At 41.3% G+C, this 20,329-nt stretch overlaps 1 long non-coding RNA gene across 5 annotated transcripts in view; it reads left to right on the forward strand.

Annotated features, from left to right (window-relative positions):
- The window catches only part of LOC131809314 (uncharacterized), a 105,252-nt gene that overhangs the window by 34,534 nt on the left and 50,389 nt on the right, over window positions 1-20,329 (forward strand). For 3 of the 5 annotated variants that reach the window (XR_009345115.1, XR_009345112.1, XR_009345114.1), the window contains exons 2-3: window positions 2,185-2,316; window positions 8,118-8,195. This is a non-coding gene — a long non-coding RNA (uncharacterized LOC131809314). Of the gene's footprint in view, window positions 1-2,184; window positions 2,317-8,117; window positions 8,196-10,878; window positions 14,271-14,776; window positions 14,858-16,564; window positions 18,521-20,329 lie in introns of those variants that run through there. The other 2 variants (XR_009345111.1, XR_009345113.1) reach the window with 2 other exon arrangements.

Here is a 20,329-nt window from a genome sequence, read left to right on the forward strand (position 1 = left end):
AGCTGTAACTGTGAGTGGGCACATACAGTGACCCCAGTGAAGGAAGAAGATGAAGATGCCTCAGGAATGAGGGTTTAGGTTCAACCACCCAGGAGAGCCACCAACACTTGTGGAAGTGAAGGTAGAGGATGAGGGAGATTTGGAATGGATAGTAGAGGAGGGAGAAGATGAATACCAGTTTTGACTCAAAAACTAACCAGAGGTGGGACAATAGCTTGTCTCACTAGCCTCCTTTTTCTAAATTTTTCTAAATTTCTCCTCAGAAAGAAGGGACTATGGGAACCATGGATGAGCTGCTCTTTGAACTCATCTGAAGTGGATGCCATTAGCTACCCCATTATCCAATAGGGTTGGATAATGGTGACCACAGAAGTATGTTGCTCAGTTCTCCCTTCAAGAGAACCAGATGTAAGGCCAGCTTTTGCACCTTTGGTTACATTCCAGTGCTCACCCTGAGACCAGTCATCCCAGGCTCGTTCCAGCCAACACCTGAGATGGGGGACTCTAGAGCCAAGCCAATTCTGCCAAACAAGAGATGTCTCCAGTAGACTGTCTCAGCTCAGAGTAGTGCTACTGTGCAGTTCTCCTTCCCCTTCTCTCTTCACATACATTAGACCTACATCACAACTGGAAGACTCTTCTGTCTCTTCCCCCTCTTTAGTCCCCTATATCCTCGCAGTAAACTGTGAGGTGACTGCCTTTTGGAGGACCTGAACTGGCACGAGAGCTGAGTGAGTTTATCCCTGGGAGTTCAGGGTAAAATTCCAAGAGAAATCTAAATCTATTCTAACCTAACACAGGAATCTCCTAACTATACAAATCCACACTACAGTCCCACTTACAAAGCATAGATTTGTACATTAACAAAAACTGTAAAGTCCAGTTGCTCTGGGCAGTTAGCCACCATGCCCATGCAGGAAATCCCACAGATGGATAGAAGAGTCTGAAAGAAGTCAAAGTAGAAGTTGCCTACTGCTGCAAATTCCTGTAGGGCAGAGTCTTGGTCAATGCCAAGACTTTGGCAATCTTGAATGCTAAAGGAAAAACTGAAATTCCACTTCAGCTCTACAATCAGAAAAAGAAATTAATAAATAAGATGTTAGGTGAGTCAGAGAACTGTCCTCCTTTGCATGAACTACAGTCCACTCAGTGGGACATCTGTCTGATGAAAGAACTTTAACAGGAGTGATCAGCTGGCTTTCCAGAAATGAGGGCTCCAAGTTAAGTAAAAGATGCCTTTAGAGATTCTTGGCTTGGTTTCCTGTCTATCACTCAGACCTTTTCGCTACAAAAACCATTCCATGTATTTAGTGCTCCATCCCCCACCTCTGCACTTTTTCAAGATATTTAATAGAAGAGCTATAGGTGTCTGATTTTAGAGGCAATGGAATAATATGTAAAGCAGATACCAAGCTGGGGGATAGATGGGTGTGAGGTCAAGCCCCTCTTCTGGCTCTTATGATTGAAGCTTGTGAGAAAGCAAGCATCTCATAGCAAAGCATGTTTATTAAATACCCAAAGATCTTGTCTTGGAATTTTTTAAAATATAAATAAAGACTTATTTAGAGTCTTTGTTCTAAGGATGGGGGCAGTTTATCATTAGAGTGGTTGAACCCAAAGTTCTTTCAAATGGCAATGCTTTTAAAGCTAAAGAATGCTCTGGTTTTATTTTTATTAACATTTTTTAAAGTTGATGAGGAATAGCTGAAAAAAGACAAGAGGGAACATAGGCAAGTTTTCAAAGTAATAAATATAATGGCTAATATTTGCTGAACACCTAGTATGTTCAGGTTTACAAGGATTATCCCATTTATTCCAAGCAAAACCCTGTAAAATAGACACCATTATTATCCCCATTATCCAGATGAGAAAACCAAAATTCAGAAAAGTTGAGCATTGTGTCCAATGTCACACAGGTCTTCCCACCTCTAGGGCAGGAGTTGGCAAACCCTTGTGTAAAAAGCCAGATCATAAATATCTGGGGCTTTTTGTGGACCATACAGCCTCTGTCTCTCTGCAGCAACTACTCAGTCCTGCAGTTGCTGCGTGAAAGCAGCTATAAATGATAAGGTAAATGAACGGGTGTAACCGTGTTCCAACAAGACTGTTATTTACAAAATCAGGCCACCTGGACTTGGCAGGTGGGCCTAACCTCTGTGAATGTTGTTTGTTTGCTGTTCTCAGGTGGGACGGTGTTTTAAATTGTGAAGCACGTGGGATGCTTTTCAAAATAATTGTGTTTGGAATCCCGCAGAGAAAATTCTAAAGAAGTTGGAGCCATCTAAAATACAAACTTGCTCATTCAGCAAACACTGGGTGAGTACTTAATGCTGGGGTACCGACAATGGAGTGATAGCAGACACCTTAGTTTGCAGTAGAGTTTACAGTGGAAAAAAGTCATGTAAATAGCTAGTTATTGTATGAGTATACTGTATAAGGGCTATATGATAGAAGCAGCGATTGGGTTTCAAGGGGAAAAAGAGGAAGGGCAACTATCTGACCTGAGGAATCAGGGGGCTTCTGGCAGAATGAGCCAGTGACCCAGTGTCAACCCTATGCTCCTACCACTTAGCTTACTGCTCCACTTAGGAGCAGAGATTATTTGTGTTTTTGTTGTGTTGCTTTTCTTTTGTTGTTAAAGATCATATTTCCAAGTAATCTCTGCACCCAAGGTAGGGCTTGAACTCACAACCCTGAGATCAAGCGTCCCATGCTCTCCCAGTCAGGTGCCCGCACAAAGGTTATTTGAATAATAGCAGCTGGAGAGTGGCTTGAACTTGCTGTTCAGTCCCCATTTGTGTGACACTCAGGCTCTTTACAGTGGAAATTTCTCATGGCCAGGGCTTGACGATGTCAACTGGAGGTCTGTTCCCCCCAAAATTACCAGTTTATTTTTAGGGATTTTAGTTTCTCCGACTTTGCTTTGAATCCTTACCCTAAGAAATATTGACCTTACTTTCTCTGTGGCTGCTGCTCCCCCAGAAAACAGCAAATAGAGTCCGTGGGGAACTGTGGACCCGTCTAGCAGTAGTTCTGAAACCTGGCTGGATATGAGATACTTGCTTGAAATAACATTCTAGGGCCCTGATCCTAAAGATTGTAATTTAGAAGGTCTTGGTTAAGCATCTGAGAATCCAAGGTTTTTAATAAGCACCACAAGTGATTTTGATGTGCATGAACTATGTTTAGAAACTGCTGGTAAGGAGGATTTCTGAAGTTGCTTTTAACCTTTCCAGCCAGCTATTCTGTTTATTGCCATGACTACATTTACAAATATCCTACCAAGAGGGAAGGAAAAATCTAACTGGTTTTAGGGATGTTTACCATGGTTACTACCTTCCCATCATTCCCATATAGGGCCAATGATTTGTTTGATAGGCTGTCGTGCGGAAGTCCACTTTGTTGCCCTAATATGCTGAAGAATGGTCAGGAGTTCCTCCTTGTTAGGCAACAGAATAAAAATGAGAATCTTGGAGGGGTCATGCCTGCATGCTTTCTTCAGGCATGCTTTACATAGCAGAAGAGAAGCACCTGTGTATAAATAAAGCCTAGTGAAGCACAGGCAAGACTCTTCCTGCCTCCAGGTTCTTGGCAGACGGGTTGGCGGTCTTCTCAGCCCCCGCTTTGGTTTGAACTAATGTCCAGTAGGGTCACTGAGTGCCAGCTGGCAAAACTTACAAGCTGGGAAAGCAAAAAGTTAAAGGAGTAGAAACATACAAGAGAGGGAGTTTTAGAAGGCAGTGAGAAAGAAAAGAAATATGGGAGTGGCAGAAGGTTTCCATTGTCCTGATTCTGCTTTAAAATTGGTTGGGGGGGGGGGGCGGTCCCTGGGTGGCTCAGTGGGTTAAAGCCTCTGCCTTTGGCTCAGGTCATGATCCCAGGGTCCTGGGATGGAGTCCTGCAGCAGGCTCTCTGCTTAGCAGGGGGCCTGCTTCCCTTCCTCTCTCTCTTTCTGCCTGCCTTTCTACCTACTTGTGATCTCTGTCAAATAAATAAAATCTTAAAAAAAAAAAAATTGGTCCAGGGGTGCCTGGGTACTTAGTTAAGCATATGACTGTTGATCTCAGCTCAGGTCCTGATCTCAGGGCCATGAGTTCAAGCCCCACATCAAACTTAAAAAACAAATAACAACAAAAACACACAAAAAACTCCGCAAACAACCAAAAAACTAGCCCAGTTATTGGGTTTTTCATTCTCTGGCAACCAAAACCCAGGATTTTCATCTTTTATTCCACCTTAGGGCATTTGAGTAGAAGCAGAGCCATGAGCACAGCAAGAGGATTTTCAACCTAAAAAATAGTTCTGGACACCACTCTGGATATTATTTCATGTGTCTCTTCAGAGCATGTAGGGAAAAGGGTGTCTTATTAGGCTATAGAAATATGAGTGAGATGATTTCATAGGGACAACCTGATAAAGACATCAAATGATCCCATTAAGCTATAACTGTTCATACATAGAATTGATCTTTAGAGTTTTTTTTTAAAGATATAAGTATTAGAAATTCCCAAGTCCCAATTTTCTTTTGTTATTGTAGTTCCTATTATTGATATATTGGGGGAAAATACTCTGTACATTTCTCATTTTCTTTTTTGTAGTATTTGTCACCTCGTTCCTGAGTAGTATAGATGGCCAACTAACTTTAATGATTATTATGAGTCTAGTCACTAACCAGCCAGTGGGTTTAACTCCCATAGCTATGACCCCCAAAATTGTTAGTAAGGCCTTTATGAATACTAAAAATGAAGACAGGCAATGCTTTCAACTGGTTTTGACGCAGCAGGAAATTTCCCAAACAGCCAACTCTTAATTTTCCACGCTTTAGAGCAGAGTGCACTTTTTCATCTTGCTTTGGAATGTGTTTTTATTCTAACTTTTGAATATGGGTGTTTCTAGAATTCTGGAAATTCAATGGACTTTAAATAAAATAATGTTGCTATTTAGGGAAGATCCAGCTCTGAAGAAATGGGAGAGCAAGCCAACTTCTCATTCTTAAAGATGAGTTAAATATGCAGGGGGAGGGAGTCATGTCACAAAGAAACTGAAAGGCAGATTTGTCATGGATTTGGATAATCAACGTTTGGCTATGCTGAATGAGACAGTTCAGACCTTGTTTTTCCTCAGATCCTGTTCCCCTAAATTACTGCTCAAGGTGAAAGCAAATGTTCATTTGACTAGGATTTTAAACAAATTATAAAATAGTTATTTTTTTTAAGTACAATTTATTTTTGTAGGTGCTGGGTAGATTGGCTTCTTATTTTATTCTACCTTGTGCGTGCGTGCATGTGTTTGTGTAAGACTGTACTCTCCAAATCTATGGGCGAAGAAGGACCATTCCACTGTAGCCATAAAATAATTAGTATTTTAGTTTTTCTCTTTCCCTTTCTTAGGAATTCTCTCCTCCTTCCCCCATCAAGGTGAGTATCCCACAGTGTGATCTGCTAGACAGCAGAGAGGAGAAGGAAGACAAAAGAGCAGGCTGGTGATTTGCTTTTCCCTAAAATCCCTACTGGAGAGTTGGTTAGAGCTATTCTTCTCCAACTCCAAGATGTAGCACATGAAGGGAGAACAACTCAAGCTCTTGGGAGCAGAAGGGTTAAGTCGTTTGGAGGAAAATAAACACATCTTGGTAACTCCAAATTGTCTCCAAATTTTATGTTTATTGGCCAATAAAATCCTTAAAGGAATTTTTCTGTACATGGATAATATCCCCATTCCTAATTCTGCTACTTGCACAAAGCCACAAGCTTATTTGAGATTCATACACACACACACACACACACACACACACACACACACACACACAGAGTATATTTTGTACAGTTTAGGATTCTCTGCTTCCCTTAAAGGGGAAGTACGGAGAACAGCCATTCTGCTGTGGAATTACTAAAGGTAAGAATTGGGAGGGAGCTTTTCCTTTATAGATAAATTACTCAGCTAATACCTGGTATATCAAAGCCTCAAATCCATCTTTGGGGTGCATGTGTGCATGTGTGTGTTTCTCACCACATCTGGGGAAGAAACGTCTTGAGAGGCATTCTGAAACTCATTAAAAAATTAATCTAATGGAGGTTGAAATTGAGGGTGTCTTAATTAGTTATTAAATTTATTAAACCCAACTTTGCTCTGGACCCTCAGGGAACAGTCACATTAAAATATTTTAAGTCATATAAAAACCTCACTGTAATTACTAAGTAGGCATGCCAGCCTGGAAAGATGGGTTTGGGACCAGCCTGACCGTCAATAAATGGGGGCAAATAACTCAAGCCTTCACAGCATTAGGCTGCTCACCTGGGAGAACTGCTGCCTTCCCTCGCCATGGGCCCTAGAGGAAGTGGAGCAATGAGACTCTATTCAGGCTTATGGGATAAAGGCACAAATGGGACCATTAGCAAAAATATTACCTTCTGATGTGCAGGAGATAAGATGGTAATAATATTTCAATTTGCATTTGTGAGGAACTAACGTAGTCTAATTACTATGTATATTTGTAATGCACCAAGTTGACTCACCACTTATTTTTAATCTGGCTGGCATTCATAGGAGTGTCGGACAGCAGTGTCCTACTTTCCAGCTTCCTTGACCATTTGGCCACACTCACTGTTTCTCATGGTTTCCTTTTGCCCATTAATACTGTGGTTCTCAAAGAGCAGCTGTGAGGGTCCTCCAGATGGTTAATCTCTAGCAGTCTGAATATCTCTGTGTAGATTAGTGAGCAGCTGCTTATGGTATGAAGCAATACTTCACACGCCGTGTGATTTCATGCCCCTCTTTGTCTCTGCTGGCCTCTCAGCCTGGAACGCTGGGCCTCTCCTCTACAACTGATGCGTTTCTACATTATGCTTCAAAGAGGAGGTTCGAACGTCACTTGTATGTGAGGTTTCTCCCTGACCCCACAGGGGTGGCCCCAGTCTCTCCTTTTACTGTATGCCATTTCACTTAGCACATAACCTCTGTTACCACACTTTCAGAGCCAATCCAAATCACAAATTTACCGGTCTTTCAAAGTAGGAGGGAGGCCATGATGGAAGTGACCATCAGAGCCAGCTCTGTGGCAGTAGGGACTGCCTGAGTAGGACTTTCATTCATGTTTGTCAAATGCATGCTGCTGCTTCATTGTTTTATGACTCACTGAATAAGTATCTTCATAGAATCTCCTCTCTGGTCTGAGGTTTCTCTTAATTCTTGAACTACATGCCCCCCCCCCCTTCCACCCACATTCCCACCCACGTCCTGAGGCCTTCTCTTAAGAGTGGGGTTGACTTGGACTTTCACTGTAGCTATAGTCTTTCCCTTAGGGCCTTTCTTTCCATTTATTCTGATGGGAAATTGGTGAAAATTTCTCTTTGGGGCCAAGGTTTTCCCTAATATAATCCTTCCTTTCTCTCCTATCATCTTTTTCTTTTAAGATTTTATTTTTTAAATTTTGTTTTAGAGATTTTATTTATTTGACAGAGAGAAAGACAGTGAGAGAGGGAACACAAGTAAGAGAAGAGTGAGAGGGAGAAGCAGGCTTCCTGCTGATCAGGGAGCCTGATGCAGGGCTCGATCCCAGGATCCTGGATCATGCCCTGAGCCGAAGGCAGACGCTTAACCGAATGAGCCACCCAGGTGTCCCTAAGATTTTATTTTAAAAATAATCTTTATACCTATCAACATGGGGCTCAAACTTACAACCCCAAGATCAATAGTCGCTCTACATACTGAGCCAGCCAAACTTCTGTCTCCTATCCTCTTGCTACTACTCCCCACCATACACACTGACCATATCCAGCTATCATTACACACCATTCATCCCAGTCTCCTTATGCTTTCAGTTCCCAGCCTGTGCTCAGATTTGGCTCTCATTCATTTATTTATTCCCATTTGCATTTCATTCATTTATTTGATAACTACTGAGCACCTACTCTATGTCAAACACTGTTCTTTCCTGTGTTCTGCTAGAACCACCCTTCTCTTCCCTGAGAAATTTTATTCGACTCCTATTCTCCCCCAGTTAGTCCTAATTCATCCTTCTTCTACTTGTTCTTCTGCCTTTTAGCACTTGGCTGTTTTGTTTTGTGTTTACATTATATTTTGTTTGATGATTAGTTTTTCGGTCTGGTTTTCTTCTCCAGCAGATGAGGTGTCCTTGGGGAACAGGAGGGGGTCTGCAATGTTGTATCTCCCATCCAACCTGGCATAGCCTTTTACAGGTAAACCTCCTGCAGTAGAAGTTCCTTGCATTGAAAAGTGAGCAAACTATTGAGAAACTTGTAGAGGAAGATGGAAAGGTTAGAGGCTTCTAAGGTTTTTACTTGTATACTCTTGCTTAATCTCCCCCCAGAAGCCACATAAACCAGCTACAATCAGCATGGTGAACTCACGGAATTCACCATTAAGTAGAGAAATCCAATGCAACTGGATTGTATATTTACAAATGTTAAAATGACAAATATTATGTTATTTATATGTTACCTTAGTTTAAAAAAAAAAAAAAGAAGAAGAAGGTTTTGCCCTGACTTAGGAAAATTAAAAAAAAATTTAAAAAAGACAACAATTTAGGTACACCATTAAGAAGGGAATTTGTTTCAGGAATGAAGAAAGAATGTCTATAGCTTATCCTGATTCCTTTCTGCAAACTGCAATCCGATCTTCTAGCTATTGCATTCCTCTTCCATAACGGGGAGGAGGGGGTGGATTTGTCAAATTATCTTACAGAGGGAACGGTGATGGGAGAAGCAGAGAAACTGGTGTTTCCACCCCATTCTCCAGTGCCACATCCACCACCAGTCTTGACTTTTTCTGGGTGTCACTTCCAAACCTTGAATAATGACTTCCAGTGACAGAGAAGGGTAACCAATTCAAGGATTATAGCTCCACATGGGGTACCTGGCTAGCTCAATGCATAAAGAATGAGACTCTTTATCTCTGGGTCATAAGTTTCAAGCCCCACGAGCCTCCTTAAAAATATTATATCTCCAAGATAACAACTGTGCTCTATTATGATTATTAGATATCAAAATGGTCCTAATATTGCTCTTTGAGATACAAGAAACACTAGCAAACGTGTCATATAGTACATTGGTATACACATGCACCCTAAGATCACACCTATGCATACACATAACTGCATCTCTGAACCTAGAAAATATTCACATAGATATATACATACCCACATTTTAACTCCCTTTCTAAAGTAAGTATCTGAACTTTTCTAAAATTACACTAAATCCTTAGGTTTGCCAAGCGGGACAGCATGATAAGGAAGGAATTGGAGCCCTTGTGCTATCATATCTCACTAGGCAAGCACCAGGTGGGAGGTGTGCTAGAAGCTGCTCTTTCTTGAAAACACCCCAGCACTTAAAGCTAACCCTGAGTTCAACACAATCAGTGAGACAAGTTACAGGACTTCATGGCAGTGCATCACAGAAACTCAGGAACGTATCAGAGCATCCGTCACTCTGGTGGCAGGAAATGAGCTGAAAGAATGTGGAGAATTACGATCACATGTAATAGTGTTATCATTGGAAACCGTAGAACTTGGATTATGCGCACATGGGCTTCTCCTTTTATTTTCTTAAAGACTTTGTTTATTTGAGAGAGAAGCACAAGAGGAAGGAGGGCTAGAGGGAGAAGGAGAAGGAGCGTGAGAAGCAGACTCCCTGCTGAGCAGAGCCTGACCCAGGACCTGGAGATCATAACCTGAGCTGAGTCAGACACTTAACCGACTGAGCCTCCCAGGAGCCCCTAGGCTTCCCCTTTCCTTCCTTCCTTTTTTCCTTCCTTCCTTCGTTCCTCCTCCCTCCCTCCCTCCATCTTTCTTTTAAGATTTTTTAAACTTATTTTTTAACTTATTTTAACTTATTTAAGTTTTTTTAAACTTATATGAGAGAGAGAGAGAGAGAGAGAGCACAGGAACTAGCAAGGGGAGTGGCAGAGGGAGAGCAAGAAACAGACTCTCTGCTGAGCAGGGAGCCTGAGGCAGGGCTTGATTCCAGGACCCCAAGATCATGACCTGAGCCAAAGGCAGACACTTAACCACTTAACTGGCTGAGCCGCTCAGCAGCCCCTAAGCTTCTCCTTTTAAATGAGTTCCTCTCGTAGGTTCTATTATAAACACTCAAGGGATAGGGGGTTCTGGATAAAATCAAGTAGGGACCAGCTACCCCCAGGTGGGCAGATGATATAACAGTGTGAATAGTAGGTGAGAAGCAGCTAACGTGGGTGAAAAATCAAATCTGAGTGATAAGCACAGCCTTGGCAATTCTGTTGGGGGATTTTTTCCCCTGGGGATGTAATGGCCTAAGACTGTTTGTTAGGTTGACAGACATGCAATCATGGAGGCCCCTGCATGGAATAGTCTCTGGTCCATAGCTTTGGGCTCCTCAGCATCTGCAACAGCATGGCGTATGTGTGAGAGAGCTTTGGCTCTAGCCAGATCTCTCTAATTGCCAAAATGATTCAAGCCCAGGTACAACCTCTTTTACCAAAGGTAGAGACCGAGGAGGGGTGGATTTGTCAAATCATCTTACAGAAGGAACGGTGGTGGGAGAAGCAGAGAAACAGCCTTGCAATCCTCTCAACACTTCCCAACGTTGGCAGATAATCAGAATCACAGAACTCTTAAAAAACACAATTCCTAGGCTTTACTACCCAAAGAACCTGATTCAGGAGATCTGTGCTGGAGTCCAGAAGTCTATCTTTTTAAAAATACTTCCATGGGTGGTCCTGTGATCCAACAGGCTAAGGAACCAGTGGTTTAAGTGGTAGTCTATTTTTGCTAATGGTTGGTTAAAAATAAATAAATAAATAAAGAGATGAGAACAAGAAAGATGACAGAATGGGGTTTGAGAGCTCCTTACCATCCCTCAGGATTTTCAATGCTCTTTTCTACAGTGGGAGTGTCCACACCCTGAAGGTTTTTACTGGAAGATGAGAGGGGAAGCCTTGTAACCTGGAGAGCTGTGAACTACCTCATGCTGATGGATAAGAAAGGGTCAGACTATGTGTAAGCTGATTAGGATGATTTCCCTCACTGTGTGTTTCGTCCCCAGGCAACAATTAAGACGGAACACCTGAGTGACTCTAAATTACTTGGGTCTAGTTCAAATCAGTATTTCTCCCTCTGTGGGTAAGAGAGGATATATTCACTCCCTTTTTGTGGACCTGGTTCTTCACTTCTCCCTTCCTTGGCAGTCTAGGCCATAGTATTTAGAACTCCAGAAATACCAAGTTAAAAACTTTGGCAAAGACACCGACCAGCTGTCAGCAACCTTTCTTTAAGCTTATGAAAAAAAAAAATGCATGAAAGTCTTATTCTAATCCCCAGTGCCAACCCTATGAAATTCCTATTGTTATTGAGCGTATTTTGGTGAGATTACAAACTTGCTGGTCTCTGTATTTGTTTTATTTTTATTTTTGTTTTTTTAATTATTTTATTAGCATATAATGTATTATTTGCCCCAGGGGTACAGGTCTGTGAATCATTATTCTTACACATTTCACATACACATTCACCATAGCACACACCCTCCCCAATGTCCATAACCCAACAATCCTTTCCCTACCCCTTCTCTCTCCAGCAACCCTCAGTTTGTTTTGTGAGATTAAAAGTCTCTTATGGTTTGTTTCCCACCCAATCCCATCTTGTTTCACTTTTTCCTTCCCTAACCCCCCTACAACCCCCACCCTGACTCTCAAATTCCTCATATCAGAGAGATCATATGATAATTGTCTTCGTTATACCAAATAGGTAGCCATTAGTTTGAATGGCAGCCTGGGTACCATTGCTCGTATCTTCAAAGCAATGGCTTGTCCCAAAGGTATTCCTCACAAGGTGACATGGATGAGGGATAGTCTGGTGGCCAAGCACACACAGTTCACAGGGCCATGCAGTTTAGAGAAGCCTCCAAAGGTGCCACCCATGTGACTTCCAAGCATCAAGCCTGTCCCTCACATCAAAAGAGATTTCTTAAGAGGTTAAATAAGGAGATACAGAATTTACTTCAAAGTCTCCTTTTGGAATGCCTCCAAGTACATATTACTTTTTAAATCACATTTGCTGGTTCACATGATTACCAAATTTCTAAAAGAACTAGAATCACTTACTTCATGGGAAGAAATTTCAACTCTGCCTATATAGAATTTCTTTCAGTCATGCTAGGAAGAGTAATGAAAAAGTGGTAACTTGTTGTTCTACTTGTTTTCAATGGGTGAATCCAGAAAGTGATTCTACCAGCATTTGTGTAACTCGACCTATATACGTCAAATTGGACCACCCTGCTCTTTGCACTGACATCATTCCATAGAAAATGCTGTGTAAATGTAATAAATAAGAGGCTTTAAAAAATAAATATCTCGATGGGGCACCTGGGTGGCTCAGTGGGTTAAGGCTCAGGTCATGATCCCAGGGTTCTGGGGTTGAGCCCCACATCCAGCTCTCTGCTCAGCAGGGAGCCTGATTCCCTTCCCCTCTCTCTCTGCCTGCCTCTCTGCCTACTTGTGATCTCTGTCAAATAAATAAATAAAAGCTTTAAAAAAAATAAATATCTCGGGTGGTTGGTTTATGGACATTGGGGAGGGTATGTGCTATGGTGAGTGCTATGAAGTATGTAAACCTGGTGATTCATGGACCTGTACCCCTGGGGCTAATAATATATTATATGTTAATAAAAAATAAAAAAATAAATATCTCAAAATGTAACTGTAAATTTAAATCAGTAGATACTGGAAATGATAATATAAAGTTCTAATTTCATTTGCAAACATTTTTATCAGCAGAAAGAAATGCCCTGGATGGGGAATTCTGCTAGTTTCTAGTGATATAAAAGGTATGAGACATGGCCCCATCTCAGTTGCTTATGATCCTGTTTGGAAAACAGACTTTGAACCTGAAAAAATGAATAATAAATCACAGAATTTTTATCCAATATATTTCTCCACAGATCATCTTGATTCTGGCAAGAATCATTTGATGGAAAAAACATCAAGCCAGGGCTGGAAACATAGTTCAGATACTTTAAGCAGAGTCTTTAAAAAAAAAAAATTAAAAGAAAAGCAAATTAATTTACTTTATTCTGAAGTACTTGAAGAGCTTCACTTACAGTAATTTCTTAAGCTGAATATCAGGGTTTGTAAACTTTTTTTTTTGAAGATTTTATTTATTTGACAGGGAGAGAACAAGAGGGAACAAGTAGGGGGAGCAGCAGAGGGAAAGGAGGAAGCAGGCTTCCCACTGAGGAGGAAGTCCAAGGAGGAGCTCAGTCCCAGGACCCTGAGGTCACGACCCAAGCTGAAGCCAGATCTTTAACTGACTGAGCCACCCAGGTGCCCCTGTAAACTTTTAAAGCAACATAGCTAGCATTTCCTTACAGACTTCAATGTATCAAACATTTTATACTCTCACCTCTATCTTCAATGCAGAGATGATAATGATGATGATGATGATTTTACAAATGACAAAACAGAGACTTGAACAGGTTAGGACAGATCCTATGGTAGATCATATTACTGTTCACCCCTCTTTGGTCTTCTGTGTATGAATCCACATGTGGTCATATGAAGCTTCGACCAATAAAATGTGAGCAGAAATGACTTATATCACTTCTGACAAAAGCTTTAAGAGCCAATGCCTGATTCACCATACTTCTCTTGTTCCATGGAGCCCCGAATGGAGGCCGGCAGGTCCTGGAGTGAAGACCATCTGGAGTAGAGCCATAGTCAGTCAGTGGGGGACATGCAGCATGAATGAAAAACAAACCTGGGATGTGATAAGCTACTGATATTTTGGGGTTGATTGTTTCTGCACCAAAACCTAGCCTATCCTGACCATTTTACATAATAAATGACAGAATTAGGATTCAAACCTAAGTCTGTTTAATTTCCAAGCCCAGGTGCTTGGCACAAAGTAGGCACTCTATAAACATGTGCTGAAGGAAGGAATACATAGCTGTTGCCCAGAATCAAATGCAAAATTTCAGATGTAACCTGATCCACATAAGAACCATTAGGAGTACAAACACTACTTTTCTGCGCTGAACATTTATGAGTAAGGCTTAGAGTGTGTTAGCTTTGTTTTTTGTCAAATATACTCACTTTTTAAACAAAAATGTATTGTCTGTCTAACATGTACAAGTACAGAATGAGATACTATGGGTTATAATAGCATAAAAGGTAAAAATAATTGTCTTCTAGCTTTTCATAATCTCATGAGAGTCACACATTCATAACCGCCTGTGTCACAAGATAATGCATAGAGGGTTGGAGAGAGTATGTTGTTGAGTGCAGACCGAGAATGGAACCAGGCAGCCATGAATTTCAGTCATTCATTCAATGAGTTGGGTGTTATGTTTGCTGCTGCAGATACAGATTAAAAAGAATACCAGCCACTGATCCCAAAGATCTCACAAAGCAGTAAGAGAGACTGATTCATTAACAGGGAATTATAATAACAGCTGTAATAAAGTCAAGTTCAAGAAACTGTGGTACAGAGGAAGAGTATGAAATTGGCCTGGAAGAACTAAAGAAGACTTTCTGGAGGAAGTGATCCTTGAGTTGATTCTTAACAGATGAGTGAGTTTTTGCAAGATGAAGAAGGGAAGGGGGTGTACTGGTGAAGAGAAGAAGTTAATTCAAATCCCAGTGAAAAGGCCAGGCAGTTCACAAAAACAAGATCGTCTGAAAGAGCATGACTTGTTTTGAGAAACAGCAAGTGGCACACTGTCTTAACTGCTTGGGCTACCATAACAAACTAGCATAGACTCAGTGACTTAAACAGTCATTTATTTTCTCATAGATTGACAGTGGAGATTACGGCTTCAACATATGAATTTTGAGGATACATAGTTGGATTGACCCAGGATTGGAATTACTCCAGGTTGGTATGTAGAAGAGCAAGAAGACATGCAATTGAGAGTATTAAGCAAGAAAGAGATTGAAAGAAAAATGTATCCTTGTTTTCAAACTGTCTGGAGAAGGGAACAAGGACAAGAGGAGACTGAGATTGGTGGTGGGGTGTAGGAGTCAAGGGCTTTAGTGCTTTTGATGCAATTATGAAATACACATTGGTAAGGTTAGGAGATGATGCTCAGATACTGGAGTTTAAGATTTCAGAGATGGAGCAATTCCAGTTGATGACGAGATCTGGGATGTGATCAAGAGTGTAAGATAGAAAAAGTAGATAAGAGGTAAAGATGAAAGATCTGTGAGGCTAGGCTGCTGGAGCATGTTTATATATTGATGAAAATTCATTAGAGAGGGAGAGTGTGAGATTTAGCTTGTGTCAGTCAGCAGGAAATAGATAAAATACTTTGGGATCATTTTAGGAAGAGACTATGTACAATGGTGTAGTTACAATATAGGGAACCTGCAAGGGATTGTAAGGTATCCTTGGGAAAGAAGCAGCAGAACAATGGCCTAAGATTTATTTAAAGGGATGAGGGAAGGGAGAAATTACCAGAACCCAGAAGGAGACAGCTAACTTGAGAGGACAATAACTTTGCTCAAAAGAAACAGCCAACCCAAGAAGACTTTGAGGTGAAGATGTCGGAAAAATACATGCTCCTATCTCAGGTTCCTCCCACCCTCAGATCTCCTGCTGGGACTTTCCATTGGCCAGCCCTCACTCCTCAAGAGGACAAAAGGCAAAATCACCTGCTGATAGAGTTCATACAGACTTCACCCCCCCAGCAAAGACAGGGTAGAGAAGGATAAGAAGGGGCTCTGGAGAGGCAAACAGAGATATCTTGCCTAGCAAGGTTAGAGATACAGGCTAGGGAAAGGCCAATTGATAGTGCAGATTTTTGGCAAGATGGGTGGGGATGAGATCCAAGTCTCAGATAGATGAGTGGGGCTTAAAATAGGAAAGATAACTCTTTTTATTATGTGAAGAGAATTAATAGAGGATGGGTTCCATTTTGCCTGTGACGCAAAGGCTGTCAATTGAAATTGAGTGGGGAAGAGATGATACCATTAGAGAACATAAGAGAAAACCAACCAGAGAATTGCTGACCATCCTGGAATCCATATGACATCTAGTCATGAAATTGGGGTGAAATCAACCTTTCCTTTGTGTGATTTTTTTCTCTACTGATATTTAATTGCTCATATTCAGGCATGGAGAAAACAGATAGTTAGACTCCATGGATTGAATTTTTGCCAGATGGAGGCCAGGGAGTTTTTGAAATAGTGAACCATAAATCTAAGTTACAAAGGAAGGAAAGCGAATGCAGGAGGGGACTAAGGCATATGGAGAGAGTGGAGGAGTTGGTAGAAGACTGGGTGCCCTGAAATGGCGTCCTTGAACGAACTTGCAGGAAAGGTGACAAGTTGTACAAAAGAGTGTGATGCTTGAACTTGGTGAAGTTTGTGTCAGTCTGCACCTCTTCGGTTATAAGTAGCAGAAACTAAACTCAATGTAGCTTAAAATAAAAAGGAATTTATCGATCATTTAACTGAGGGGTACAAAGGCAGAGAGGGCTCTAAACATACCTAATTCATGGGATTAGGGGATACTACTAGGACTCTCTTTTTTCAATTCTGAGTTTTCTTACAGGTTTCTATTCCTTATTCTCTCTTGCAACAGACATTCGACACAGGCTCCATATGGAAAGATGGCTACCAGCAGCTTTAAGCTTGCCTCCTGTCATCTCATGATCCTTTAGGAAACAGCCCTTCCAGTGTTTATACACCAATTTTTCTGAAAGGACTGAGAATTACCTTGCTTGCATCTCAGCCCATCCCGTGAGTGCCCTGGGCACTTTATAAACACTCTTGTACCCACAGTACTATTTAGACTTCATGACAAATTCCACGGAATACTGAACTTGACGGTCCCTGGTTGCCTCTTCAGTATCCATTCCCCCTTGCCTTTTCCTTTGTAGGACCCAGATTTTCTTTGGGGATATAGGAGCTCTCCCATTCTTTGCAAAATTGTTAAAGAATGACAGATACCATTCTCAGTCCAGTGATAGTCCCTGACTGGTTAAACCGAGTCAGAGTCACCCAGCTACCTGCGCTTTCATGGGGATTTATTAGTATTTATTAGAGGATTTATTAGGAGTTCTTTTAACTCATATACATATACTTTCTTCATACTGCCCAAGTATGAAGAAGTAAAATTACTTTTAAAATAACATGGATTTTCTTTCTAGTATAAAACTATGTCCACTGTAGAAAACATAAATGGTAAGTTATTTACAGTTGGGACTAAGAGTTTATGGTCATTTCTACAAAGATTGAGCATGGATCTTTGACCAGAAAAAAGAAAAAAGACTTCCTTATTTGTTACTCCTTAGACAAATCACCTTAACTTTGGTCATTTTCCACTTATAACGCCTGATTTGGGAACACCAGTCACGATGAAAATGAGGATGATGTGTACTAAAGCAGTCTCTCATTCTCTTTCTGTTTCTTTCTCACATTCTCTCCTCAACCTTGTGTTTATTTGCATTCATTGGCTTTACATAAAACAAGTTCAGCATAGCTCTTAAGGATTGTTTTTGGGTTTTGGCCTACAATGTGTTAATAAAAACATTTACTAAAGAGCAACAAAATAAGCGTTCTCAGAGTCAAGAACTTGTAATACTATTTGCCACAAAAGTAGATGGAGGCATAGAAGAGTAGATACGCATATAATGAATTCATTTGTAGGGTCTCACATCTTCAGTCTTGCAAACCCAACTCGTGACAATACGTTTATGAAAACAAAACATTAAAAAACCTTGGAAAGTCATAATAAACACTGCTGCTGAAACTCTGCTCTGCCACATCCCCGGTTCTGGTTTGGATGTAACACAAGTGTTTTAAATTGCACTGGGTGGAGGCCCTGGCAGGAAGGAAGCATCGGATATTGCTGGAACATATCTTTGTTTGAGCAACAGCTAATGAGAAAGGTCACCATTATGCTTTGCTTTCAAACACTGTGTCTGTTTTGAAATGAGTCCTGAACATTTCATCACAAATGCTGATTTATAATCATTGAAGTACACAATCCTGTAGTATTAACTTGTTTTCTCCTAAGTGGAGAATAGAAACCAAAGCCTATGCTCTCACCACTGTTTTGTTCGGAATATGTCAGTAAAAGAGAAAATGACTTCCTATTTATGGGCTCAGGGCTTTTAGCTTTTTACAAAATTCCAATAGTGGATTTAAAGACAAGGATAATTTTTTCCCCTCCCCTGGAGTTTTGTTTTGTGTTTTTTTTGTTTTTTGTTTTTTGTTTTTTTAATTCTTGTTAAACTCACTGCCAGTATTGGAGATGTAAGATTTTCTGGATTTCATTTCCTAACATTTTTTTACATTTATTTAGTGGATCAAGTCAGGGGCATTGAGGTCCTAAGAAAGATTAATTTTTTCTGTGAAAGTGTTTACTGACAAATGCAATAAACTTCAGAAGGTCTCCTTCCAGGATGGGCTGACTTAAATCAGAGACGGTAAAAGCAGTAATGTTAGCAATAACAGTAAAAGCAGATATTTTGGCTACAACTTTGGGAGGGGGGCAGAATCTCTTAAATCTCTCCGTTTATATTTTTGGTTTTCCCCGTTGGCCAGGCTGCTGTATTCCCATGTCCACAGCACGTTCCACTGTGGGAGCCTGGAGCTCTCAGAATAAACTTTGGGAAAGGCTGGTCCCACCCTCTGGGGATAAGGGAGCCAGAGGGAGGAAGGGGAGGAGGTAAAGGAAAAGGCAAGGGGACGGCTGTCTTCCTGTGTTTGGATGACCTTTCCTTATGTTTATCTGGCGGGCCTGGGCAGCTCTGCTGGGCTCTGTGTCAGGCTGCCATGTTGGCCCCATGTGATCTCTTTCTTAGCTTCGTGTAGGTAAGGCTCGGCTTCTGCTGGAAGGACTAGATTTAAATCTCTGAGAAAACAAAAGTATATGGGTCTGGGAAGGTTGAGTGCCTGGAGAAAGAAGGCTTAGCAAATATACACATATGCCTGTGTCTAATGGGTTCCCGAGGGAACACTCTGGGTGTCTCTTGGAGCCCTATGAGGCAGGACCCACCTGTGCTTCTGCCCTTCAGCTGGGCACGAGGCTAGAGATCTTCCTTCTCCTGAATGCTCAGCGTTTAGCACAATGCTCCCCACCTGCGGGTCCTCCATAAATATTTCATAGATGAGTAAATAAAGGAATGAATGAATGAGCAGGCATTGAGCAGTGACTGGGCAACAAGCAGTGGGTCATACAATACTTAATGTATTCTCCAGTCTTTGCACCTAGGGCCCTGGGAAGGAGCTCCACTTCAAAGCAACCATTTTCAAACCTCCCTGCCTCACATTCCTAATGCCTGAATCACTTGTTTCTTCCGGGTGGCTGAGACTAACTCCTCACTTGTTTCTTCCGGGTGGCTGAGACTAATTTTTTTTGGTGTTGACCTCTCCTCCTGGCCTGGCCTTAGCTTTAACGTTACTCCCCAGAGAAGCCATCCCTTAATGCCCTCACCCTTCTCTATCTAAATTAGGGGTCCCTAATAAACTTCTTATGAAACTCTGTTTTCTTCATAGTTTGTAAGACAACTCCAATTATATTCATTTGTGTGACAGGCCATGCTTGTCTGTCTTCTCCACTAGACTATAGATTCCTTAAAGACATGGAGCCAGATCTCTTTTCTCATCACTCTGTCCTCAGCACCTAGCACAGTAGTTGACATAGAGTAGGCACTCAGCAAGTATGTGTTCCGTGGATGAATGAGCCAATCACAGAATGGATTATATTTGAAAGGAGAATTCATACTAGATTACAAAGTGGAGGTGGAAGATAAAAGGCAGAGTCCAAAAGCTCTATCCTGGTCAGACCTTGGACATTTCATAAGTCTGAGATTCTAGAAGGAGGACAAAGTGGTTAACAGATATAAGTAATGTTGTGCATTTAGCTCTGGAAGCTAGCTAGCACTCGGGGTTCCTGGGAGTACCAGCAACTTTCTCTTTCATACCCGGCCTGGCAACTTCTTCCACTTTTTCAGTAACAGAAGGGTTTTCTTGGTTACCAGGTATCCAAACCTCAGAAGGACTCTTGACTTTTCCCTTTTCCTCATACCATGCAGCTTTATAATACTTCTTGTTAGTTTCAACCTTCCCGTTCTACTGAGGAACATTCAATCCAGTGTACTAGTCAAGTTTCTTTCTCTTGCAAGTTATAGAAATTCAACTCCAGTTAGCTTAAAACTAGGAATGTATTGGATCATGTATCTGGGAATTTGATTGGGGCAGTTGGCTTTAAATGTGTCTAATCTAGGGGTCAGATGATTACTCAGAACTCCACCTCTCTTGCCATCTTCCTGCTTAGGTTAAAATGGGCAGCTATGACCCCCGGCTCACGATCTCCTTAGAGCACCAGAGAGAACTCTGT

This window comes from Mustela lutreola, chromosome 10 (genome assembly GCF_030435805.1).
Source record: "Mustela lutreola isolate mMusLut2 chromosome 10, mMusLut2.pri, whole genome shotgun sequence".
In the NCBI taxonomy this organism is placed as follows: Eukaryota; Metazoa; Chordata; class Mammalia; order Carnivora; family Mustelidae; genus Mustela; species Mustela lutreola.